Source organism: Aethalodelphis obliquidens, unplaced genomic scaffold (assembly GCF_003676395.1).
Source record: "Aethalodelphis obliquidens isolate GAN/ISIS:26980383/991018 unplaced genomic scaffold, ASM367639v1 scaffold40, whole genome shotgun sequence".
NCBI classification, from domain to species: domain Eukaryota; kingdom Metazoa; phylum Chordata; class Mammalia; order Artiodactyla; family Delphinidae; genus Aethalodelphis; species Aethalodelphis obliquidens.
Genome location: NW_020837984.1, coordinates 8966304 through 8988300, shown reverse-complemented (window position 1 = coordinate 8988300; position 21997 = coordinate 8966304).

The window sequence follows — 21997 nt, the reverse complement described above, 5'->3', positions numbered from 1 at the left end:
ACATCTTTGCTTTCAGAGCTTCTCTGTTTCTGAAACACAGCAACTGACCCTAGCAAAGAGAAATGAAAACACAGCAGGCACTGAAATTGGCCTTCTAAATCCTACTCCTTCCTGCTGTACAGCTCAAAAACCCTATTTGAATTTGCAGTTATTCGAGCTCTTGCACTGTAGAAGAGTGTCTCCAGACAGGGGAAGAAAGGCATTTCATTTTCAAGGAACGAAAGTGTCTGAAGTGTTCTATTACTCATTTGAATAACATTAACATTCAAGAGGGATATATGGAAAGGTCCTTAGTATCTAAAATTATGTCTTCATTTTGAACACAGTAAATACCCTACCCCGAATTTCTTACAGTGACAATCACTGTGGCAGCACCTCCACATGTTATACAGATGTCTGCCCAAAACCAGTTATTAACTTTATTTATTTATTTATTTATTTTCAGTTATTAGCTTTAAATCACAATTTCTAAAGATTTGGCTTGGCACATAGGAACTAACACCACCAAACCATAAAATTTCTATTTATACCATTGGGTACTTGGTAAAGGCTACTCAAGGGTCTTCCTCCAAATAGAGAGATAGCCGTACATTCCCTATCACATCAAACATATAGAGAATTGTCTACGCATGTTTCCTCCGTGTCCTCTCCTAAGCACCTTTCCTATGTCAACTTCTTTATAATCTATGTCTACCAGTATCATGCTACTGAAATTGTTCTCGCCAAATCTCCGTAACCTCCTAGTTGCCAAATCCAATAGTTTATGTGCAGCCTTCATCGTTCTTGACTTTTCTGCAGCATTGGTATAGTTGACCACTATTGTGAGTTGAGTTGTGTACCCTCCCAAATTCATATGTCAAGGTTTTAACCCCCAGTATCTCAGCATGCAGTCTTATTTGGAAGTAGGGTCATTGCAGACGTAAATTAGTTAAGACGATGTCATACTGGAGTATTGTAGGCCCTAATCCAATACGACTGGTGTCATTACAAAAAGGGAAAATTTGGAGACAGACATATAAAGAGGGAAGACTATGAGGAGAATGCCATGTAAAGGCAGAGCTCAGTATGATGCACCTACAAGCCAAGGAATGCCAAAGATTGCCAGCAAAGCACTAGAAGATAGGAGAGAAGCATGAAACAGATCCTTCCCTCATAGCCCTCAGAAGGAACCAACTCTGCTGACACCCTCATCTCAGGCATCCAACCTCTAGAAGTGTGAGACAATAAATTTCTGTTATTTAAGCTACCCAGTGTGTGGTACTTTGTTACAGCAGCCCTAGGAAACTTATACAACTACCATTTTTTATCCCAGGACTTCTGATATAGAGAGTACTCTTCTTGAGGTTCCCCTAGCTCTATGATCATTTATTGCTTCTCAATCCATTTCACTTTCTCTATCTACTCCCTAAATGTGTTTCCTAGAATTCCATCTTCATCCTCTCCATGGAGAGGTAGTATAGTGTATTCTGGAGTCACCCCTCCTTGCTGGGTCACCTTGGGCAATGTGTTTACTCTGTTGAGTCAGTTTCCCTACCTGCAAACCAATAGTTTCTACTTGAGGCAACTAAGTATGACTATCCATTTCCCAAACATGTGTGCTCCTTATTAAAAAAAAAAGTTCCTAATTGAGAGAGTTGATCTAAAGGGTAAATTATTTTATATATATGAGATACTGAATATGTAAGCACTCAATAAATATTTGCTGTTAATTATCTTCTCTCTTTTCTTCCACATCTCTCTTTCACCATCTCAGCTTCTATTCTTTTTTATTTTTTTATAAGTGTATTTATTTTAATTAATTTATTATTTTTGGCTGTGTTGGTTCTTCATTGCTGCGCACGGGCTTTCTCTAGTTGCGGCGAGGGGGGCTACTCTTCGTTGTGGTGTGCAGGCTTCTCATTGCAGTGGCTTCTCTTGTTGCGGAGCACGGGCTTTAGAGCACGCAGGCTTCAGTAGATATGGCGCATGGGCTCAGTAGTTGTGGCTCACGGGCTCTAGAGTGCAGGGTCAGTAGTTGTGGCTCACAGGCTTAGTTACTCCGCGGCTTGTGGGATCTTCCTGGACCAGTGTTCGAACCCGTCCCCTGCATTGGCAGGTGGATTCTTAACCACCACGCCACCAGGGAAGCCCCGGGAACTGTTTCTTATCATAAAGTCTCTAAGCTTGGTCCTCTTGTCTTCCTGGAGATTCTATAAACTACCTATTATCTCTAATAAATTATTTCCTGCTTAAAATAACCAGGGTTGGCTTCTGTTGTTTGTAACCAGGAACCTTGATGGATGCAACTTTGGTTTCAATGACCACTTATATACTGATGATTTTCAAACCTGGAGCTTCAGCCTCTACTTCTCACTTAGAATTCTATCTGGACCTCTCCATCTATATGTTCTAAAAATGACCTTGAAATAGATAAGCCACAAGGATTTACTGTATAGCACAGGGAACTATATAAAATATCTTGTATATATAATGGAAAATAATCTGAAAAATATATATAGAAAAATGTGTATATATAAAACTGAATCACTTGCTGCAACACCTGAAACTGACACAATATTGTAAATCAACTATACTTCAGTAAAAAGAATATGACCTTGAGACAAACATGTGCATAACCAAATGTAATGATTTAATGATCTCAAATCTCACTATAGTTTCTCAGTTGAATGGAATTACCAGATGCTCAAATGCCCCTCAGTACAGCTTGGGTTAGGTGTGTGTGTGGGGGGGTGTTGATATAGGGGGCAAATGCCCAACTCCCCAAACTAGGAAAAACATTGTTTCTATTGAAAACATGAAAAAAATCAACAAATGCATGGAATCAACACCAATTATCAAATTGAAACATTCTAGTACTAGTTGTTTCATAATAGCATAAGAGTCACGAATATTTTTTATCAACCTATAAGGTAAAAGCCCATCATTACAAAATCCAATTAATCTATAACATCCCTCCAAATATTTTAGTCACAAATTACCTAGCTTAGAAATCTGAGTCACTCTGGACTCCAGCCAAATCTTATAAATCCCACCTACAAAAATCTTAAAACCTCCAAAGTTCATCCTTTTGTCCTTTCTCCATTTCTGTGCTCTTCACTTGCCACTTTATGGGGGATTCTATTCCTGCTTCCTCCCTACCCCCTCAGTCTGGGTGAAGTTGGGAGCCAATCTACATCAGAGTTCACTATTGCTCTCTTATTACTTTCCCTTCCAGGGATCTATATCTAATCCTAGGGTAGAGAAGGAGTACATTGTATAATTATAAGTACCTTGTGTGTTTTATAAGATCATGTAGTTTCCAAATATTTGTTTCGGGTCTGAACCAGAGCTCTTGAAGTACTAGGCATCTTTGTTCTCTGATTCCCTGGTGATAAAATTTCCCAAAATAATAGTGATCCCATGTGTAGCTGCCAAGTTTGGGGGAGGGCAGGGGGCAGGGCACAGGAAAACCATCAGTTAATAGTTAAAAATATTACCTCACTACAGACAAGATGCTTTCCAGAATCTTGACTCTACAGAAATTACATGTGTGAAAGAAGCTCAAGAAAGCGACCAAAAGATTGCTGGGTTATAGGCCAGAAAATGAACAAGTAGAAGCAGATATGACATGGAGTAATGAGGCTGTTCATCTCTCTCTTACTGGCTCTGTCTCTCTTGTCCTCTTGCTTGCTACCATATTGGGAGATTCTCTATGGAAAGGCCCATGTGGCAAGGAGCCAAATGCTCATAAGGAATTGAGGCCTCAATTCAGCAGTGCAAGGAAGTGAATCCTGCCAATAACCACTTGAGCGAGCTTGAAAGTAAATCCCCCCCCAGTCGTCTTCAAATGAGATGACATCCCCAACTGACAACTTGATTACAGCCTTGTAAGAGACACTGAAGCGAAAGACCCAGCTAAGCTGTGCTCACAGAACCCAGAAAAGCTGACTCATAGAAACTGTGAGATAAACATGTGTAATTTTAAATCACTAAGTTTTGAGGAGATTTGTTACATACACTCACACAAATGAAGATATAACTACAAAAGATGGTAAGTGCTATGAAATACAAGGATGGAATGGGAGATTATAACAGGGTTTCCTAATTTAAATTTAGATTCAGGGACTTCCTTGGTGGCGCAGTGGTTAGGAATCCACCTGCCAATACAGGGAACACGGGTTCGAGCCCTGACCCAGGAAGATCCCACATGCCGTGGAGCAGCTAAGCCCGTGCGCCACAGCTACTGAGCCTGCACTCTAGAGCCTGTGAGCCACAACTACTGAGCCCGCGTGCCACAACTACTGAAGCCCGTGTGCCTAGAGCCTGTGCTCCGCAACAAGAGAAGCCACCGCAATGAGAAGCCCATGCACCGCAACGAAGAGTAGCCCCCACTCGCCGCAACTAGAGAAAGCCCACGCGCAGCAATGAAGATGCAGCACAGCCAAAAATAAATTAATTTAAAAAAATTAGATTCGTATTTCCTCTACTAAATGGAATTGAATTTTATCAAATACATGTAGTTAAAAGATCCTTTTTAGTGATGTTGAAGAAAACATTTGCCATAATAATTTGTACTTAAATATATTCTTATGTGAAGAGTTCTCACTAAGCTCAACTACTAAACTTTAAAGAATAATAATACTGTGTTACTAAGACATTATTCAGACCTTAACATAGGTTGATAAAGGGCGGGTGATGATCTCCAGCAACTGTAGGTTCTCATCATTTCTTTTCTCCATCTCATTTTCTCTGTTCTTTTCTTTTTTTTTTTTTTTCCCACCACCTTCCCTCTACCCTTGCCCCTGCACACACTTGCTCTTGGGCACTCATATTCTATAATCCTCCTGCTGTTTTTATTTTGGCTAGAGTTGCATCTTCGCAGAGATTCTTAAAATGGTTTGATCATTAAAATGGAGGAGTTTTCACCATTCTTCAGAATAAAAGAGAAGCTGGTCTAGACTCCAACTAGACCATGAGGAAGTGAGCTGGTCCTACAGTGTGGCCACAGACCAGGGACTGAGGATGGAGGTGGCCATTATGGGACACTGTGGAAGCTTATGGATCCATAGTCAGTAGCATCTAGTATTAGATTCTTGTGATTGCTCTCACAAATTACCACAAACTAGGTGACTTAAAATGACAGAAATTTATCCTCTCACCATTCTATAGTCCAGAAATCCAAAATCAAAGTGTGCCCTTTCCCAAGGTTCTAGGGGAGAATCCATACCTTGCCTCTTCCAGCTTCTGGTGGCTACAGGCATTCCTTGGCTTGTGGTGACGACACTCCAACTTCTGTCTCCATGGTCACATTGCCTCCTCCTCTTTTCTGTGTGTTTATCTCCCCTGTGTTTTTCAGTCTAATCTCCCTTTCTCTTATAAGAATACATGTGATAAGTTTAGGGCTCATCTAGATAATCCAGGATAAGCTTTTCCTCTCAAGATCTTCAACTTAAAATTACATCTGTAAAGACCCTTTTCCAAATAAAGTAATATTTACAGGTTCCAGGGATTAGGACTTGTGTTTTGGGGGGCCACCATGTAGTCCACTATATCTAGTTTTATTTTTTTTCTCATGAGCATTGTAATTTCTTTCTGTTGTCCTGAATTTTTCAGTCAAGTGAGGTCAGGCTTAGTTTTGTTTTGGCACAGACTCATCCATTTGAGATGACGTTGTCCTCAGCAGCCCAGCTGAATGTGAAAGTTAGTGAGAGGAGGTCTGAAGAGAGAGAAGCAGTGGGTCATAGTGAGCCAGTTGCCTGAGATGATCAACGAAAAGCACTTCAGCCTTGTGGAACATATCAGCATTTCCCAGGGATTCCTGGAAACACTCAGATCAGAGAACCCAGTAAACCATTGGACTTTCTGCCATTACACAGGATTGGGGGGTGCAAATTATTGTTATTTGAGCGTTTGAAGGAAGTGTAGCTAACCCCTGCCTTTGGACATTACTAAGTTGTATTTCCAGTGTCCTGATTTTATAATAAACAGGATAATCAATATTTTAAAAGTTTCCTTTTGGTTGAAGTACTCAATTCAGGGCCTTCCCTGGTGGTACAGTGGTTAAGAATCCGCCTGCCAATGCAGGGGATACGGGTCCGAGCCCTGATCGGGGAAGATCCCACATGCCGCGGAGCAACTAAGCCTGTGCTCCACAACAAGAGAAGCCACTGCAATGAGAAGCCCGCGCACCATAAGGAAGAGTAACCCCCACTCGCCACAACTAGAGAAAGCCCACGTGCAGCAACAAAGACCCAACGCAGCCAAAAATAAGTAAATAAATAAAACATTTTAAAAATATTAAAATAAAATAAAAAGAAATACTCAATTCAATCAAAATACTCAATTCTGTTTTGGTTTCCTCTTTTATATTCTCTGCTATCTGTCCTATGAAGCCACTTTCTCTCACTATTGGATCCAAGTGACCTTTCTGCATAGTCAGTACATAGGGCAGATTACCCCATCACAGAGGTGGAGCAGAAAAGTATGTGGCTGCAAAACAGCTGGCACATCCCAGGAAGGACTTTCTTAAACCACCCACTCTGTCTTTTTCCAGTAATACATTTTGACATTGCACAGAGATTATCCAGGGCAGAGATCATCTGGACCTTGGACACTGTCCTTGCACTATTGCAGGGTGTATATGAAGCAACTCTATCCAAGCCATTTAAAACACACTTGGTTGGGTTATTTTTGTTTTTAACAAAGAGTCAAAATAAGAGTTATAACGTGAAGCGATTGCTATGTTCAGCGCAATGGATACGTAGACCACTACTCAGACCAATAGAGAACAATGAGCACATTTATATTACTTCTGATAGTTCTTTTAAAGTTCTTGTCTACCAACTTCATCATCTGTCATTTCTGGGTCTGTTCCTATCAACCAATTTTTTTTTCTGGGTTATGGGTCACATTTTCCTGTGTAATTTGAATGTCTAGTGATTTTTTACTGGATGTTGGACTTAAATTTCACATTACGGAGTGTGAGATATTGTTTTGTACCTGTAAACAGTGTTTGACTTTGTTCTGGTAGGAAGTTATTTGCAGATTAGCTTGATCTTTTCCAGCCTTGCTTTGAAGGTTTTCTTAGGACATGTCTAAGGTTACCGTGTATGTTGACTTTAGCCCCACTACTGAGGTTTGACCAATCTGGGGTCTCTATTAAACTTCCCACATATTCAGCAAGGTCTTTCCACTCTGGCTGGTAGGAAACTGATGCAATCTCATTGTGAGCTTTAGGAACTATTTGTCAATTTACTAATCTGTTCTCCATGTCTATGATTTTATCATTTCAAGAATATTATATAAATGGAATCATACAGCATGTAATCTTCTGAGATTGGTTTTTTTCACTCAACATAATTCTCTGGAAATTTATCCAGGTTGTTTCATGTATCAGTAGTTTATTACTTATTATTGTAGAGTAGTATTACACGGTACAGATGTACCACAATATGTTTAACTGTTCACCTGGTAAAGAACATCTAGATTTTTTCCAGTTTGGGTCTATTAGAATAAAGCTGCTATAATCAGCCATAAAAAAAAAAATGAGATAATGCCGTTTGCAGCAACGTGGATTGACCTAGAGATTATCATACCAAATGAAGTAAGTCAGACAAAGACAAATATCATATGATATCACAGAGTGGAATCTTAAAAAATGATACAAATGAACTTATTTACAAAACAGAAACAGACTCACAGACATAGAAAACAAACTTATGGTTACCAAAGGGGAAAGGTGGGGAGGGATACATTTGGAATTTGGGATTAACAGGTGCAGACTACCATATATAAAATGGATAAACAACAAGGTCCTACTGTATAGCACAGGAAAGTATATTCAATATCTTGTAATAACCTATAATGGAAAAGAATCTGAAAAAGAATATATATATATACGTGTATATATATATATATACATATATATATATGTATATATATATCTATATACATATAACTGAATCACTTTGCTGTATACCTGGAACATTGTAAACCAACTATATTTCAATAAAAAAATAAAAATTTTAAAAAAACTAAAAAAATCGAGTTGGACATATTTGTATGGATTTATTTCTGGGTTTTCTATTCTGTTCCATTTATATATGTGTTTACCCTGCACCAGTCCTTGTTAGTCTGATTACTCTAGCTATACGTATTAAAATCAAATAGAATGTTTTCTCCTTCTGTACTCTTCTTAGTTATTCTAGTTCTTTTGAATAATAAATCTTAGAATAATCTTGCCTATATCCACAAAAAAATCTTAATGGGATTTTTTTTTTTGTGGTACATGGGCCTCTCACTGTTGTGGCCTCTTCTGTTGTGGAGCACAGACTCCGGACGTGCAGGCTCAGCAGCCATGGCTCACGGGCCTAGCCGCTTCGTGGCATGTGGCATCTTCCTGGATAGGGGCACGAACCTGTGTCCCCTGCATCGGCAGGCGGACTCTCAACCACTGCGCCACCAGGGAAGCCCCCTTCAATGGGATTTTGATAGGAATTGTGTTTACCAATTTGGAGAGAATTGAGATCTTTACTATTTCATATCTTCCAACCCGTGACACAGTATGTCTATCCATTTATTTAGATCTTCTTTGATTTCTTTCATCAGCACTGTGTAGTTTTCAGTGCAAAAGTCCTATAAATGTTCTGTTAGATTCACACTTAAGTATCTCTTTTTTTTTGACAGATTATAAATGGTATGGCATTTTAAATTTTGATGTCAATGTATTCATTACTAGTATATGAAAATACAACTAATTTTATATGTTAACCTTGTATATTATGACCTTACTGAAATCACTTATTAATTCTAGGATACTTTTTGTAGATTCCTTGGGATTTTCTACATAGGCATTCATATCATGGGCAAGAACAGAGGTTTTATTTCTTCCTTCCCAATCTGTATACATTTTATTTCCTTTTCTTGCCTTATTGCACTGGCTAGAACTTCCAGCACTATGTTAAGAGTGGAGAGAACAGATATCCTTGCCCTTTTCTGATCTTAAAGGGAAAGTGTACTAGTTTTCTAGGGCTGCCATAACAAAATACCACAGAATGGTGGCTAAAACAAAAGAAATTGATTTTCTCACAGTTCTGGAAGTTAGAAATGTGAGATCAAAGAGTCAGCAGGTTTGGTTTCCTTTGAGTCTGCTCTTTTTGACTTGCACATGGCTGGCCTGGTCTCCCGCTGTCTCTTCACACCGTCATTCCTCTGTGTATGCACACCCATGGTGTCTCTCTGTGTGTCCTAATCTCCTTCTGCTTATGAGAACACCAATCAGACACACTAAGAGCCTCATTTTAATTTAATTATCTCTTTAAAGGCCCAGTGTCCAAATAGAGTCAAATTCTGAGGTACTGGGGGGTTATATCTTCAACATATGCATTTGGGGGACACAGTTCAGTTCATAACAGAAAGTGCTCATTATTTCACCATTGAGTATGTTAGCTGTAGATTTTTTTTAATTTGCCCTTAATGTTCCTATTTTCCTAAGAGTTTTAAATCATGAATGAGTGTTGAATCTAGTCCAAATTTTTTTCTGTATCAGTTTATATGATTATGTGGTTTTCACAGCCTGTTACTGTGATAGAGTACACTGATTGATTTTCAAATATTGCAACACCTTTAGGTTCCTGGAATAAACTACACTTAGTCATAATGTATAGTTCTTTTCAAATATTGATGAATTCTATTTGTTACAATTTTATAAACTATTTTTTCATCTGTAATCATGAGAGATGTTGGCCTATAGTTTTCTTTCTTTCTTTTGTTTTCTTTGTCTATTTTGGCTATCAGAGTAGTGCTAATTTCATAAAATTAATTGAGAAGTGTTTCCTCCTCTTCTATTTTCTGGAAGAGATTGTGTAGAATGAGTGTTAATTCTTTTAAACATTTAAAAAAATTCTCTGGAAAAACGATCTAGGATTGGAGATTTCTATTTTAGAAGCTTTGAAATTATGAATTTAATTTCTTTAATAGTTATAGGGTGATTCAGATTATCTATTTCATATTATATGAGTTGTGTTAGTTCACCTAAGTTGTCAAGATTCTGAATGTAGAGTTGTTTTTAGTATTCACTTATTATTATTTGTGTCTGTAGAGTCTACAGTGATATCCTTGTTTTATTACAAATATTAGTAATTTGTGTCTTGCCTCTGTTTTTTCTGTGTCAGTCATGCTAGAGGTTTGTCAATTTTATTGATATTTTCACAGAATAGTTCTTTATTTCATTGGTTTTCTCATTTTTGATTTTATTGATTTATGCTCTGATCTTTAATATTTTCTTCCTTCTGCTTTTTTCCTCCCTTCTTCTTTTTTTAGGTTTTTGAGGTGAGAGTTTAAATATTTGATTTGAGATTCTTCCTCTTCTCTAATGTATGCACTTAGTGCTATAAAATTTTCCCTCAGCTCTGCTTCAGCTGTGTCCAACAATTTTTGATATGCTGTATTTTCATGTTGTTTTCAAGTGTTTGGAGAATTTCTGTTACCTTTCCATTTTTGATTTCTAATTTTATTCCATCATGGTCAGAGAATATACTCTACATGATTTCATTTTTTCAAAATTTGTTTAGCTTTGCTTTATTGCCCAAAATATGGTTTATCTTGGGAATATTCAGGGACACTTGAAAAGAATGTGTTTTCTGCTTTTGTTGGGTGGAGTGTTCACTAAATGTCAATTAGATCCTGTTGTTTGATGTTGTTGAGTTCTTCTATATCCTGCTAATTTTCTGTCTACTTGTTGAGAGAGGGATGTTGAAGTTTCCAACTGTAATTGTATACTTGCCTCTCTGTCCTTTCAAGTCTACCTTTTTGCTTCTCATATTTTGCAGCTCTGTTGTTTGGTGTATACACATTTAAGATTGCTATGTCTTCTTGGTGAAATGATCCTTTTATCATTATGTAAGGCCCTTCTCTGATCTTGTAATTTTCTTTGTTCTGAAGTCTATACTTTATCTGATATTAACATAGACACTCCTGCTTTCCTTTGATTAATATTTGCATGATATTTCTTTTTTCCATTGTTTTGGTTTGTTTTCAACCTGTCTCTTTGATTATATTTGAAGTGAATTTCTTGTAGACAGTATATAGTTGGGTCATGTTTTTTTAATTCTTTCTGTCAATCTCTGTCTTTTAATTGGTATATCTAGACCATTCTCATTTACTGAAATTATTAATATATTAGAGCTCAAGTCTGCCATTTTATTTTTATTTTCTGTTTGTTCTCTCTGGATTTTGTTTTTGTTTTCTTTTTCTTGCCCTCCTGTGGGTTATTTGAACATTTTGTAGAAACACATTTTAATTTACAGTTTTTGAGTGTATCTCTTTGTTATAGCTTTTTAGTGGTTGTTATAGGTATTACATTATATAGACATTACTTACGCTGAGACTTTCTATTTTTTCCTTTGTTTCAAGTATGCTTATAGTTGCTCATTGAAGCATTTTTATAATGGCTGTCTAAAATCCTTGTCAGATAATCCTAATATTTCTGTCATCTCAGTGTTGGCATCTATTGTCTTTTTTATATAATTTGAGATCTTTCTGGTTCATGGTATGACAAGTGATTTTCAATTGAAACCTGGACATTTTGATTATTATATTATGAGATCTTAAATCTTACTCTGAGTCTTACTTAAATCTTTTGTTTTAGCTGGCTTTCTCTGATAGCACTCTGGCAGAGGAAGAGGGGAGTACCACCTCATTATTGTCAGCTTGGGGTAGACATCTAGGTCTCTTCCTCAGCCTATGTTGACACCCAACTGGGGTGTGGGGGAAACTACTTGTACTGCTGGGTGAGGGTGGAATTCCAGCTCCCCACTAAGCTTCCACTAATAGTTCCCTGGCTGGAAGGTGTAGGAGTGCCTCATTGTTGCCTCTACTGGCACCAAGAGGGGACTGGCCTTCTTATTGCTGAGACAAGTCCTGATCATCCACTAACCCTCCTCTGACACCACCGTAACAAGGAAGTGGAGGAGGGTTGCCTCACTGCTGCTTTGTGGGATGGAGGTCCAGACTCCCCATGTAGTCTCCACTGATACCATGGAGTTAGCCCCAGACTGCCTATCCCTATGGGGATGAAAGTCCTGGAATCGTACTTAGCCTTTTCTGATAGCACCCCAGTGGTGGGGTTAGGATGTATCTTTAGAGCATGGCCTGAGTGGAATTCTAGGCTCCCCACTTGGCATTTGCGGGTGTGGGTGGTAGTAGGGCCACAGTTCTTTTCCGTGGTGTTTGGCTGGAGTAGAGCAGCTTATTGCCTGGAGGTTTTTTCTCTTGCCAGGCTGCTTCTTTGGCTGGAGAGAGCAGCTTATGTAGAAGCTTTTTTGTCTGCACTTATTGACATTTCCAGGTCATTGCCTTCTGCAATGCATAAGGCAAAAACAAACAAACAAACCAAACCAAAAAACCAAACCAAACCCAGGGAACTCAGCAGCATGTTTTTCCTTGGGGGGCCTGAACTCCCTATCCAGTCTGCCTTCTTCTCTCAACTTTTCAGAGCCTTTTAATGTTTATTTTATATATGATGTCCAGGGTTTTAAGTTATACTTGGAGGAATAGAGAAAATAACATCTACTTCACTTTTCTGGAAATAGAAGTCCTGAGGGTTGTTTTGTTTTGGTTTTTTTTGAAGCTTCTAGTTGAGTCCAAGTTTGGGACCACTGGACTAAGCATCAGTGAGGCCTGTTCCAGCTCTGAGATGCAGTGTTCTGTATTCTGGTCCTGGGGCTGGGCTCTTTAGGAGAGACCTTGCAGGCCATTAGTGTTTTCCAACTTAATCCAAGTGATCGCTAAACCATTGTCAAAGGATGCGCCGTCCTCCCAGACTCCTATGATTTTCTACTAAAAATGTGGGCAGGGCTTCCCTGGTGGCGCAGTGGTTAAGAATCTGTCTGCCAGTGCAGGGGACACGGGTTCCATCCCCGGTCCGGGAAGATCCCGCGTGCCGCGGAGTAACTGAGGCCATGCTCCACAACAGGCGAAGCCACCGCAGCGAGAAGCCCGCGCATCACAACAAAGAGTAGCCCCCACTCCTCGCAACTAAAGAAAGCCCGAGCACAGCAACAAAGACCCAACACAGCCAAAAATAAATAAATAAATAATGAATGAAAAGGTGGGCAGCTATTGCAAAGGGCTTTGTTATCAACTTCCTTAGGCCACTTACCAAGGTGTTAAATTGAGAGCTGCTCCTTTGTATGGAAAAACTGAATTCCCCTAAACCAAATGAAGCTTAAATTTATAGCTCTGAATTCCCTAACAGAACAGAAGCTTAGCAAAAATTTTTTTGAATCTTAGACTGAAATCTCTCTCCTTATTTTAACATCTTCCTGTCTTACTTTTTCCTCAGTTGACATTTATGCCTTTTTTTCCCCCCTTTGGTAGATTTTATTTTTCCAAGGACTTTATTTTTTAGACATTTATGCCTTTTAAATACATTTTAAAAAATGAGCTCCGTTGTTGTTTCTGTTCCTAAATTCATAAATAGAACGGTCAGAAGCTGTTTCTGATCTGGAGGAGACAGCAGTGAGCCGTGGCTCAAAGCAGGATCTTAGTTCCCTGCCCAGGAATTGAACCTGGGTAGCCTGGATAAAAACCAGGAATCCTAGTCACTAGACCAGAAAGGACTAGAGGCTAGAAGCAAAGTTCCCCTGGCTCTTGCCCCATTTGAAAGCAAGAATGTTTCAAGGAGGCAAAAATGATAAAAACAGGTACAAAGTTTATTATTACAGATACAGCACAACAAGTGGGAGAGCACACAGAGAAGCAGTTTGTTTAATTAAGACAGAAGCAAAGCAGAGATACACACGCTGAGAGAAAAGGGTGTGGGCATCCTCCGTAATGAGGAGGAGCGCAGTAAAGAGGCGGTTAAATCAGCGGTCTCCAACCTGTTTGGCACCAGGGACCGGTTTTGTAGAAGACAATATTTTCACGGACTGGGGGCTGGTGGCGAAGGGGTTGGTGGTTCAGGCGGTAATGCGAGCGATGGGGAGCGATGGAGAGCTACAGATGAAGCTTCACTCACTGGCCCGCCACTCACCTCCTGCTGTGTGGCCCGGTTCCAAACAGGCTACAGACCAGTACCGGTCCACGGCCCAGGGGTTGGGGACCCCTTGGTTAAATCATTTAGGTAGGGCAGCTCTTCTGGCTCTTTGTTTACCTTTGGCTAATTTTCTTTTTCTTTTCTTTTAATTTATTAATTAATTAATTTATTTTTGGCTGTGTTGGGTCTTCGTTTCTGTGCGAGGGCTTTCTTTAGTTGCGGCGAGCGGGGGCCACTCTTCATCGCGATGCGCAGACCTCTCACTTTCGCGGCCTCTCTTGTTGCGGAGCACAGGCTCCAGACACGCAGGCTCAGTAGTTGTGGCTCACGGGCCTAGTTGCTCCGCGGCATGTGGGATCCTCCCAGACCAGGGCTCGAACCCGTGTTCCCTGCATTGGCAGGCAGATTCTCAAGCACTGCGCCACCAGGGAAGCCCTACCTTTGGCTAATTTTCTTGTTTCTTTTTCCACACCTGACCTGCCCTAGGACCCTCTGCAACATGCGTGCATAACTTTTTGCCAAGATGGATTCCAGCACAGAGACCTGTGGGAGGCTTGGCATCACCTATTATGGGGTAGTGCCCCCTCCTTTTTGACCCCCAAGGAGCTTTTCTGTGCATGTGTAGTTGGGGAGGTCTCCTTGACCTCAAGAATGAGAAATATGTGGTCTCTTTATCTTTTATCTGGGCAGGACTCAGCTCCTCTCTGCCCCTGCCATTACTCTTATCTTAAAGTGTCCACCAGAGACAAAGTCCAGCTATTTACCCTGTTCCTGTTGTTATTTTTATCCGGAAGTGTAAACAGGAGGCTGGCTGTAAATATCTAACCTGGAGCCCATCTATTTCTTGCCTCAAGAAATATAAACAGGAGGCTAGTTGTAAATGTCTAGCCGGGAGCCCGTGCTTTATGTTCACTATCAAAATATGTATATACGGGGGAGGAAAATTTTCCTCTATCCTCTTAGGTTCTCTGGCTGGTTCTGTGAAATAAACTGACAGCAGGCAGGTTAAGAGGAGAAAAGGCATAGGGATTTATTTGATGTTACAAGTTTTACCTGGCCCTGGGGACTTCGTAGAGAGAAGAGAAAACCCCTAAGGAAACAGCTAGGCTTGCAGGCCTTTATACTGTTTGGACAAAGGAGGGTAAATTTAAAGAGAAGTGACAAGATAATGGAAAGGAACCTTGGGGCTCTAGGGGCAGTAAATTGTAGGAAGGCACATATGCTGGGAACTAATAGTAGATAAGGGCTAGTTAGTAAGATTTGTTTGTGTAGACTTTTTCTTGGTGTCATATTGTCTTTGGTGATAAGGTTGTTATTCCCCTCCTGGTCTGGGAAGTGGGGTGGGGGAGGGACACCTTCACAAGGGGAATTTATGATCTGTTTTCAGGTAGCTGGAGGACGGCAGAGAGCTCATCCTGCGTCTGCTTTTTCTCAGTTGCCTTCAGCTCTTATGCCAGAGTGGCATATTTGGGGGTGGCATATTCTGATTTCTTACATTTATTATTACTATCTTTTACTAAGTAGATATAATTAACTACATGATGTTCATTTTGTTTTGAGAGTTAAAAGAGTAGAAAATAGTAGCAATTTTTTCTAGTGAGAGGGAAAAAAACTCTACCTTTTGTTGGTCTAAAATAGAAAGATCCTCCTATTTTATAGTGCAAGAAGCTTGTATACAGAATATAACATTATAGTTATGATTTTCAGTATTTTTAAAGTACAAAAGTCATTGACTAGGATATAAAAATTGTCAGCTAAATGCTCCTTGAATATCATGACTATTGTGACTTTAGATCATGAAAATCTTGAGGAAAGTTGAGAATGAATGAGCTTTGTGTTTGAATTAAAGACTGTCTATTAGGATCCTGTTCTTGGGAAACTGAGAAAATTCAGTATTTGAGACTGATGTTTTAGAAAACAAAATGGGCTAATCAAGACCAAAGCAGGAACATTATCCTTTTATGGAAATACTCACCAAATGTGTCATTTACCTAAGTCCTGGACTTTTCATGTGAACCAGTTGCCTCATGCTTATTTTTAAATCAACAATAATTATTAAAAGTCCACTAGGTACAAAGCATGATGTTAGGCTGTTAGAGAATATAAGATGTAGATCCCACCCTTCGAGTGTTTACAATCTAGTGAAATAAGATATAGATCCATGGAATAGTAAATAATAATAGCAGTTTGAGCTCAAAGGGAGGTGATGCTGCAAAGCCAAATGAGTTAATTATACTGAATAACTCTATGGGAATTTGAGGAGGAAGAATCACTTCAGATTGCAGCTTTATAGAGACAGTGGCAATTAAGCCAAGTCTTGAAGGATAGGAGAGTTGTGGATAGATGGAGGTGAAGGAGGATGGGCATTTCAATTTCAAGCCTTGAAATTCCTTCTGTTAGTCTTTTTAAAGGAAGCTGTTTGGATAATTTTCGTGGATGATCTGAGTTACCCATGACCCAGCAGACTGATACCAGCTTAGAACTCTTTTCTGCCCTTCATTCTTTTTTCTTTTCCCCCGAATGGTCAGCAGACTAACATGGGTTGGGGAAGGAGGCAGTGGTCAAGAAATGAAATGGAAGGATCTGAGAATAAAGAAAATCCTCCTGGGAAACCTGATAGTGGTTGTGTTTAATTTTACATCTTAATATGGATAATAGACCCACCTCACAACTTACAACCAATTTAAAACCAAACAATTATCCCTCTTCTTTCAAGAGTAACACATTTTAAAAAGGGCTGTGGTGCCTGTGCTTGGAAAAGTGAACCCAGGGCATGCAGAACTGTGTCAACTAGAGCCTAGGGGTATTAAAAGAGAAGTTGCTCCAGCATGCCTGGCAGTCAGCATCTAAGGGATGAACATAGGAGATAATCACTTACCATTAGACAATTGTAGTAAATAGATTCAGAAAAAAAAAAAAAAGACCTGACACCTGGGCAATTAAATTCTTGATCATAAATTAGAATTGTGTTGAAGGAATACAACGAAGTCCATTTCTACCTAAGTTACAGATTTTACTTCCCCTTAAGCTATTAACTTAAAAGTTGCAGTATCACCCCCAGAAAATAAAGCATCCTCCCCGGCTTCCCAGTTCTCCACTCCACGCTGGCTGTTTTCATTCTAAGCACTTGCTTGAGCACTTTGGAGAATCTTCTTCTCAACAGGACATTGGTATCTGAGCAGAAAAGAAAATTGTTCCCATTTCCAATTCACAGGTGATTGTATTTACATAAGCTCCTCTTTCATTTAAATCTGTCTTAATCCTTAAGGATTTAGTAGTTGAAATGCAAAATGCATAAAATGCTTTTTTTTTCTTTTACTAAATGAGAAAAAAGAGAAAACAAACAGTACAGAGGAAGAATTTTTAACAAATCACCTTTTTAAAAAAATTTTCATGTTTTGTCTAAAAGTGGTATGGTTTCTAAGATATTTGTTTTTATTTTCCCACTAGAAGATTGAAATTAAAATTTATATGTAACTATACATATACATATTCATATACATACGAAATGAAGGAATGAGGTCATAATTTCATTTGAAAGTACAATGTAATCATTTTAATCTTACTTTCAACCCATCTCTAAGTTCAAGAAAATTCTGAAAAATTTTGAGTTTGATAGCTGAGTTAAAGGACAATTGGTCTACATTATTACCCCAACAAACACATTAAACCATGGTTAATTATTAGCTCTTGGGGTTGCAAAAGCATGGCCAATGTAGATATTTCCCCCCTAGAGTAATGTGCAAGAATTTATTCTGTGTTGTGAATGGCTTAGTCGAGAGTTCTTAAAACTTTCTCCCCTGGTGAGGTGCTAATTGCTGGAGCTCAGTTCTGCCCCAGAGGACCTGCCAGCAGAGCAGAGACAAGGCAAAAGCTCCTGGTTTGCATCCATTTCTAAACTTATCTGTTTTTTCATTTAATCCACCCCTATTTTTCCTTGGGTGTGTTATAGAAAGGCATTTTGTTTTTTATAAGCAAACCAAAAATATTTAAACTTTAAAGATCCTTGTCATTAGATCAATTCTTTAAAAAGAAATGCAAAGGGATTTTACTAAATAATCTTAAAGGTTTCTTCCAGCTGTAAATCCCTCTACGGATTGTAATTTTGTTTAGTTCTTTTTCACATTACCATTAATATCCTTATTTGCATATACTTTTTCATTATAGTAATATTTTCTTCTATGCATGAACTGCTGTGTTTAAGTAATTCTACCATATTTGAACTGTAATACTAGAGGAAGGTAGTAGAGTGATATGGCCTCTTTCCCTTCAGGATAAAAAAAAACTGTCCACTAATTGACATTATTGGCAATACCAAAGCCACTAGAATCTTAAAATTATCTTTTATCTTTATTTTTCTTTGATATTTCTTATTATAAGCTATAAAGGGTATACAAAAGACTCAAATCTGCACATTAGACTTTCTTTTTTCATGTTAAAAAAATTTTAGCCTGTTTAATTTTCCACTAGACTAGGCTGGTACCTTAGCAATGTATCAAATGGTTTTCTTCTTTCACTAAGCACAGTTTAAGTAGTGAAGAAAAATAACATTTATCTTTTATCTACTGAGTGTCAAGCACCTATGTGAGTATTATGTAATTTAATTTTACCACAATCCTGTGTGGTAGGTATCATAAACCTTATGAAACTTTAGTATGGCTAATAGTGTCAATACAGCCCACAAAGTACCAGGTGACACTAATGGGAAAATACCGCAAAGCTTACATACTCCTGCTGAGTCACTAACCCTTTTAGGCTGTATGAGAACCGATTGATACTCAGAAACCCACACATGGATATGTTTCTTGTTTTGTTAAAGTTGTTTAAAGCCATAAAAATCATAAAGATCATGGATTCTTATTCCAATTTCAAAGGAACGACTAAGAACCTATTTCTGTTGTCTTTTGTTTTTCATAGCCAAGCTCTTAAGTTTGTATATCAGAAAGGTACCTTCTAAAAAACTTTGTCCCTGGCCGATATTCCTTGAGAAATATTATGGCTGGTTTAATCAAGGTCTTGTTAAAAAAAAAAAAAAAAAGGGGAGTTTAGAAGAAAACCAATTAAGATAGTATTAAATATACATATTACTAAAGGATCCAGAAGGCTGCTGCTTTTAAAGTGAATCAGATTCAACAGTGTCAAAAAAATCCATTGTGCTTTCTTTTAAGAATTTATTCCACGTATGCACTTGTACATGCGTGAAATAACATACTTACATAAATAGTACAGCATTTTTACAGTATAGTAAAAGATTGAGGGACTTCCCTGGTGGTGCTGTGGTCAAGAATCCACCTGCCAATGCACGGGACATGGGTTCGAGCCCTTGTCCAGGAAGATCCCATATACCGCAGAGCAACTAAGCCTGTGCGCCACAACTACTGAGCCTGTGCTCTAGAGCCCGCGAGCCACAACTACTGAAGCCCATGGACCTAGAGCCCGTGCTCTGCAACAAGAGAAGCCACTGCAATGAGAAGCCTGCGCACCGCAATGAAGAGTAGCCCTGCTCGCTGCAACTAGAGAAAGCCCGCATGCAGCAACAAAGATCCAACGCAGCCAAAAATAAATAAATTAATAATAAAAATAAATTAATGACAAAAATAAATTTAAAAAAAGATTGAAGAGAACGTAAAAGTCCATTGACTGGTGACTAAGTGTGTAAATTGTGGTATATCCATTCAATGGAATACTACATAGCTGATCAAATGAATGAGGTGGCTCTATTGCTATCAACATAGCTATAAGAGATATTATTGAGAGCAAAAAGCAAAGTGTGGAACAGTGTATTTAGTGTGCTATGATTTATGTACATAAGGGGAAGATTACAAACACACACCCACACATTCACATACATACTTGGGTTATGCATCACATATTTCTGTACTCTCAACAAGGAGAAAAAAATGGGGTTTAAGTGGGTGGGAGTTAGGTGAGTAAACAAAATTTCTTTTCACTGTATAGCCCTTCACTTTGTTTTTAACTTTCAAAATAAATGTTTGTATTCTTTTTTCTTCCTGTAAGGATAAAAACAACAACAACAACACATTTTCAAGAGAGTTTATCCTTGGGGGAAGGAAGGGGCTTTTGGTTTTCATTTAACACCATTTCACTGACTTCCTAACATGTATGTATTACTTTTATGTAAAATATGGTTTAATTGGCAGGAGGATTGTAGGGGTTTTTTTTCCTCCTTTATGATTTCTTTTTTTTTTTTTTTTTCCAAGATTGTTTTTATGTATTTATTTATTTTTGATGTGGACCATTTTTAAAGTCTTTATTGAATTTGTTACAATATTGTTTCTGTTTTATGTTTTGGTTTTTTGGCTGTGAGGCATGTAGGATCTTAGCTCCCTGACCAGGAGCACCCCTGCATTGGAAGGTGAAGTCTTAACCACTGGACTGCCAGGGAAGTCCCTATGGTTTCTTATAATTAAAAACAATCCATTGTTTTTTTACTTTTTTGAAAAAGTTTTTGCTGACCATCTTTCTTTGTTGTTTAGGAAACATTACCAGTATAAGGATGTTTAGAGGCCAATTCTCTCCTAAGGTTTATTTTATTCAGATTGTAACTTTTCTAGAAAGTTTTTAAATCCAACATTATCTGTTTAACATGTACTGTCTTCTGCTCTATACTTCACCCATGTGAATTTCATCAAATTCTAGTAAAATGATTATGAAAGGCATGGGCTCTTCACAAATTATCACGCTTCTTAAGGGCACAATTTCCTGGGCCTGGACTCTGTCCATGAAGAAAGGAGGCAATAAAATGCTTTGTTTTCTTAGTTAAGGTGACAGAAGTGAATAGCATAAAGAATACTCAATTTCACAAGGTGAATCTATTAAACACAAAGCTATGCTTTAAAAGCACAGTTGGTGAGAAATTGTGTCTATTGAGAGAAAAATCTCTCAATCTGAATCTACCAGCTCTCTCAAATGTACTGTCATTTCATTTATGTTTATGTCATCCCTGATTTTAAGGAGTTGGGTGAGGTTAATTTACAGAATCAAATAATAGGCCAGTATAGGGCTTCCCTGGTGGCACAGTGGTTGAGAGTCCGCCTGCTGATACAGGGGACACGGGTTTGAGCCCTGGTCCGGGAAGATCCCACATGCTGCGGAACAACTAAGCCCGTGCACCACAACTACTGGCCTGTGCTCTAGAGCCCGTGAGCCACAGCTACTGAGCCCACGTGCCGTAACTACTGAAGCCCACGCACCTAGAGCCTGTACTCTGCAACAAAAGAAGCCACCGCAATGAGAAGCCCGCGCACAATCAAGAGTAGCCCCCACTCGCCGCAACTAGAGAAAGCCCGCGCACAATGAAGACCCAATGCAGCCAAAAATAAATAAATTTAAAAAATATGGACGATAAAATAGAGGTGAACACATTATTGAATAAATTTAATTTTCTTTATACCGTATCTTCCAGTTGTGTCTCCTAGCTCTTATAACTTTTATACTCACACACTTCATGTAACATTTTCTTTTTAATTCCACATGAAATAATTTTGTCTTTGTGCTTCCACTTAACTGCTGTTTTAAAGATACGTTTGACTCATTTGTGTTCTTCTTTTCTGGCTTCTCTATAAAGTCAAGAGAAGGTAATGCTAGAGAAAGACAACATGGAGGAGCAGGAGCATGTCTTTCCTTCTTCCTCAGCCTTCTAGTCTCCCTCTAGTACCCTTTATGGTCAGATTTTAACAAGGAGCAGCTGGTAAAGAAATGTTTGCAGAGACCCAATCCCAGTGTCACATGCAGAGTATGGAAGGGTGTGTTTGCCACATTCGTACTTTCCTTGTATAAATTTAAAAAAATTCTGTGAAAATTTTAATATATCTAATAACAATTCTAAAAGCATTTTTCACTTGCTTTTTTCTTTTCTACATATGAAATATTGAGATCATGATATAGGTAACTTTTTTAAAATAAATACATTTATTTATTTATTTTTGGCTGCATTTGGTCTTCGTTCCTGCACACAGGCTT